Raw genomic sequence first — 6,242 nt, 5'->3', positions numbered from 1 at the left:
TACCTTCATCATAATTTTCATCTTAGACCAATACAAATTTATTTTTTCATATCTGTGTTGCACTATTTCATTAAAAAAAAAGAGGAGAATTTCCTAGAAAATATGATTAACAGGTAAAACATTGCACCTTGTTATGGAACAAACTGAATACTACTTTTCAGTTATTTAGGGTGATACGAGACCTTATATTGCAGAATGAAAGATTTTTAATCAATTAAAAAATAAAAATTTAGAAAAAATAAATAAAACTGATTCTTGCAGATCTGATGATCAGCCAATTTAAAATTGTTTCATAGTCCTAACAGTTGTCACAATTATAATTATGATAATGAAACATATAAAAAAAATTTTTTTTTAATTAGGAAATCATTCTGTAATTGAAGTTGCGAGTGTTAATCGATCCAATATTTCATTGTTGAGAAGATATGTTTCATTCTATTGAAATTTGGGACATGGATTCGCACTGTGTTAGATGCAAGATATCTATAGCTCTTCTCATTGACTTATTAAAGTAAATTCTTAGAATACTGAAAATAAAGAATAATTAAGAAATCAGACATGAAGAAATATAATCTGAAAATGTTCTTCAATACTTGTTCTGTGGAATGTATATATGGAATATATCCTGTTGATTCAATGGAGTTTACTTATAATGAATTTTCTAAAAGGTTCAAAGTGGTTTTGTCACAAATAAATATGTACATTAAGCCTCTGGCAATGAAGTTTATACCAAAATTGTCCTAGAAACATTAAACAAAAATAAAATATAATCTAGTGAATATCACTTCAGAATCTTGTATGAATCTAGTTTTATACAGAACTACCTAGAAAACAAACATATGCTTATCACTTTACTGATAGCTCATCATCTGCAGATCTTAAGTAGAAATAAATAGAAGTTCTAAACAGCTTAACTATTTAAGGGCATTGTTATGTATTTGATTTTGTTCTTCCTATGCACATCATTAATTATTATTGTTAGTGTTCATTCAACTATATATTTGATAATGATTATCTCAGGTCAACGAATTGAAAGATATCAAGTAGTTCATTATCTTCTGAAAGAAAAAGGACTGATTTAATATACTCTCAAATCTGTCTTGAACATCCTTATCAAGATTTTAAACATTTAAACAAAGCATTCAACATGATATAACAAGTAATCACATGTAAAATATATTTAAAGGCTAAAAGACTTGGATTGATGTAAAATGTAGCTGTACTTAAAAACCATTTTATCTTTACACACACCTTAGAAACAAAGATTAATTAAAATCAAAGATAACATCTACAATTAATTTTTGTAAGTTTGTATTTATATTTTTCAACAGGCATTACTTATGATGTATTAAATGTAATAAAAATGTATTATTCCATAACATGATTTATGTAACGTAAAACAAACAAGAGAACTGTACATAATGTTTACATTAAAATATGTTATTAAATTTCCAGGTGTGTTTAAAGTCTTTGATTTTTTCTGAAAGAAAAATGTTTAAATCCTTCTTTTATTAAAGCATACAGAAGTACCTTTAATTGTTGTTTTTTTATCCAAAAGTGTGATTTAAAATTTTCTTCGACAGCTCTAATGAAGTGGTTCCACTAGTAGAATGATTAAAAACATCCTTGTAAACAAAATCTATTGAAGTTTTAGCTAGATGGACAACATTTAATAAAGTTGTTTTATTCATGTTTTTTAAAAACATAATTGTTTGCATATGATATTTTATAGATAGGTTATTTTAAAATTTATGAACTGGAAATGAATTCAAACCCAGCACCAGGAAATGATACAAAACAACATTTATTTAGCTTTATCATTTAGATGAGACACTTAAACTTGTAAACAGCTTAATTTTGAAGTGCATTTTATAAGACAGCTATACTTTAATTACTTAATTCTGTATTACTGGTTGTTTTCTACATTAACTAAAATATGGAAATAAATCAATTACTAAAAACAACTGCTTATTATACTGAGTAAAAATGTTTGTTCTGACAGATAGATCTTGACATGTTTGCAATTTAACATTCAACATTTTTATTCTACTTTTATTGATGCTATAATCTTATTAAATATTTATAGAATTTCAAGATTAAGCTTAAGGTAACAGGACCAGAATTCAAATTGTACACTGCCCTAAAAAGTCTTTCTTAAATCACTCCTTAAAAGAACTGTCTACTTCATTCTAACTCTTCTCTCCTCGAACTAATCGGAGCAGAATTATCATCAAATAGTTTTGTTAAATATTGTGATTCATTTAAATATTTTATGGTTGCTAACGAAAGCAAGTGTTTCTTTTGCATTCTTTTCAAAAATATATTTTATTGATTTGCAATTATATTCAGTCCAGTAACTTTTTAATCTGAAAGTACTGATGACAATAACCTTAAGGTCAAATTGAAGCTTTTCTTACCCTATCTACTGGTAGCTTGTTTATTTAGACATACCTAAACATGATAGAGTTGATATGGATCTCTGGGCGTTACCAAAAACATACCCTGTTTGTCTGGACCCTTGTATGGGCCTCAGACACTCACTTATGGGAATACAACCAAGACTTCCTATGGTGAGGTCATCACCCTTGGGTGACACCTGGTTTGACATGTCTCTCCTTGGTCTTGACAAGTTCCTTCATAATATTTTCTCAGGCACTGTAGTCTCCAGACAAAGACATATTTCTCAGGAGGTTTGTTTACTTTATGAAAATCTATATAAGCCAGATTTTGTCTTGGCAATTTTCCAATAAAAATTATAATATTTGTTCTTCCATGAAATTTGAGCATTGTTTTTGTTTTTTGTTCTTGTTGTTGTTAAGAAATGTTTCTGAAATTCTATCATAAGAAGGATCTTTTGAAGTCTTAAAAAAAAAACAACCATCTTATGCAACTTTCTAATCTATTAAGTCAAAACAAGATGTGATGAAAATTTTGTGATCTTTTTACAGTCAACTGCTCCTCAAATAAACATTGAAAATACATCCATATCACAACCACTTACCTACTATAAATTCTCAAAGCTTTTGTATATACCACAATAAGAAACGTTCTCCTTACTACATTAACCAAAACCATTGTTCTCTTGATGATGTGCAAAGATTTTCTTGGCTGTATTTTCTAGAGTGTTTCTCTTCTGGATTATTTTGAATGTTTTTACATACCACGTTCAGAAAAATTCCTGATTATCTGGTCTAGAGCAATCTCGATTATACATCATTTGAACAATTTTGCTTCCTTTCTGAACATTATTTCATTCCCTTATTTACAATTTACCCCAGCAATATCCAGAATAAATCCTTATTATGTTCAACAATTTTGTACTATTATAGAACTAATATTGCTTACGTTATTCCAAACAATAATTTCCATTGCCATTCTCTGCTCTAATACTCTACTTTATGTATTTAGATAATGTTCTGCTGCACTGCAAAAATTATTTTGTAACATTATCAAGTATAATTCTCCTGAACCTTATCTATATTCATTCCTCAGTACATTTTTAGATTAATTTTCAACTGTTTTATTTCGAAGATTTCCTTGTTATCATATCTACAACAATTTGCTATTACTTTTTTTTTTAAGTTATATTTTCCATAATTTTCTCTTGCACTATCAAATTCCACATTATATTATCTAGACAACCCAACAAGTGACAAAAGATGCCCCCCCCCCATAAAAAGTAATAGAGTTCCCTAAAGTTATCCCCCTAGTTGGCAGTTAAGTATGTCAGGCGTTTGGGGAGGGGCATTATGGCTGACCCCCCCCCTCCTGGATGCATACTAATGCCACTCTAGAACTTCTCAACTATCTCATTTATAACAACTTTTACAACTTATCAAGCAATTCCTTATAATATTGTTTTTAACGAGATAATCTCTATAAAAAATCCTTGTTACCTTGCCTAAAATGACCCTTCACAACCCTTCATTATATTATCTTACTGCAGTCTCTGGAACAATTTCTTATAGCATTGCCTACAACAATTGCAAATTATATTACCTTCAAGAGTTACTCACAAATTTATACAGATGATTTTCAGCCACTTAATCTAGGAGAACTCCTAACTACCTTATCTCAATACGTTATTTAAAGTAGTTTCACGACATTATCCGCAGTAATTCCCCACTGCACAATAAGAACGATTAAAAGGTTTGTAGGATTTTTTCCACAGGAAAAAATTCAAACCACAATAAAAAGAAAAACTCAAGATATTAGAAAACAACGTTCTCTATAATCGCGGAGTGTCTGGGAGGCTCTAACCTCTGTTTTCCCCGTTTTATGGGGATCCCCCCCATACATTGGACTGATTGTAACAGTTCAAACGTATGTTCCTTAAAACACTGAAAACTGTAATAATCTTTCATTGCACGATGTGGTTAAAGTTGTACAATAAATATTTTACATTACAGGATTATGGATCGTCGGAAATTTACTGATACCCTAGTTTTGTTTTCACACTTTTCATGTATTAATGTAGATTATCAACATTACACAACTATCTTTATCATACTTCTTCTTGTAATATTCAATTGAAAACCTTTCAACTTTGATAAATCAATTTGTTCCTCCCCCCTCCGTGGATCGCTAATAAGTCTGAAGGCCTATAACTCTAAATGTCGGGTTTTGTTACCCGCTGTGGGCGCAGCACAGAAAGACCAGCTTGCTCTTAACAAACAAACAAAATCAATTTCAGTGCAACTAAAAAAAAAAGTTGAATTAATTTTAGAAACTATTAACGATCAAAGTTAATTAAGTCCGTAATTTTCGGATCATTGTTATCCTGCTATGTTATAGATTTTTCACAACAAACGAGTGTTTTTGTGTAAATTGAAATATTTGAAAAAATTGTCTAAAACTATTTATTCAAAGCTTATTAACGGATTATCAATATATATATATATATAAATATATAATGAAGACACGCAAAAAACAAAACAAATTAATCTAACAAGCACTCTAATGTATGAAATACGTATTATAAATTTAAAATTCACAACGAGATGGTTAAATTTTCGTATATTTTTCAAATAGTTGGACAGGTTGGTAATAATAATAATAGTTCTCAAGAGCTTATTTACATCTGTGTAAAAACATTGATAGGTTAACATATATTTATCATTGGGGTAGGAATCTATCCTGAAAAGTTGTTCTCTAAATGAAAATACATTTTAGAAATTATTCCTATACATACATATATATATATGTACAGAAAAGTTTGAGATGACGAACCCACATAACTAAGTAAAATAAAGCTAGTACAAGGCGTGTTATAATTGCTTTTAAACGCAGTTTGCTGAAAGTAACTTTAAAGCAACGGCTTATAACTTCACAGTATATATCATCAAAACACTTCTTCAAATTACCTTCTTATTGAAATAGCTATTTGTGGATTAAAAACGAAAAACGCTTACTTTGTTCAGAAAAGCGAGCTGGCAACGTTTATTGAGTGAGGGAAAACGCAGATTTGAATCGGATCGTCAACCAAAGCTCGGTAATTGCTGTAAAGATATACTGTTTTATATTGACAAATTGCAGACAGATGATCCAGTAAAATGCAACTTTGATGTCTTCCTATATAACTATCTTAGAAAATCGACCTTTCTTGCGCAAATACAAGTATGGCGTGATCTCATTGGTCGATTCGACATGTATGGCTAGCTCGTCTTCTCTCTTCAACTCGCATAAAACGCGTGGAGCATGCCGTCCGAAGAAGTACATTTCGCTTAAATGCCTCGCAATTACGTGCATTTTGAGTTTATGGTGGGACGTACAACTCTCTCTCCACACTCATTATTCTACCTGATGAACCAGAAATGTGCAAGACAAGCTTCAAATCGTTGACCAGACTAACGTTAAATCAAATCCAAGTTGAGCTGACTTTAGAAGCTTATGGATCAACGACGTTCAAAGGAACAGTTTAAATATCATTCAACGACGATTTGAAAAGACTAATTGACAATCCGTCTTAATGTTCTTTCTAGCTGCATCTTTTAACATGTTTACATCCGAATCACGTGGGTCGCATTACTATAAAAGGCATAGAGATAATAAGTAAGATCTCGTAAGCCTTTGTTCAAGAGAGACTTTTATTTCAACAGTCGTTACGACAGCTACTGCTGGTTTTTATCGTCTGGAAATTATAAAATCAAAGCAGTACTTTCTCACAGGTAGAGCGCACTCGCCATGTTGTGGTAATATATCTCTGTCAGCCAGCGCTGTGACGTCAGAACAAGGGTCAACGG

The 6,242-nt window shown here is 30.7% G+C and overlaps 1 long non-coding RNA gene across 2 annotated transcripts in view; it reads right to left on the bottom strand.

Annotated features, from left to right (window-relative positions):
* Positions 1 to 5,485, bottom strand: part of LOC111088041 — a 25,564-nt gene extending 20,079 nt beyond the window's left edge. For both annotated transcript variants that reach the window (XR_002612661.1, XR_002612662.1), the window contains exon 1: positions 5,412 to 5,485. This is a non-coding gene — a long non-coding RNA (uncharacterized LOC111088041). The remainder of the gene's footprint in view (positions 1 to 5,411) is intronic.
* Between the last annotated feature and the right edge of the window lie 757 nt (positions 5,486 to 6,242).

This window comes from Limulus polyphemus, unplaced genomic scaffold (assembly GCF_000517525.1).
Source record: "Limulus polyphemus unplaced genomic scaffold, Limulus_polyphemus-2.1.2 Scaffold3036, whole genome shotgun sequence".
Classification (NCBI taxonomy): Eukaryota; Metazoa; Arthropoda; class Merostomata; order Xiphosura; family Limulidae; genus Limulus; species Limulus polyphemus.
The sequence above is the reverse complement of the archived record's forward strand: the minus strand, read 5'-3'. Positions and strand labels throughout refer to the sequence as shown.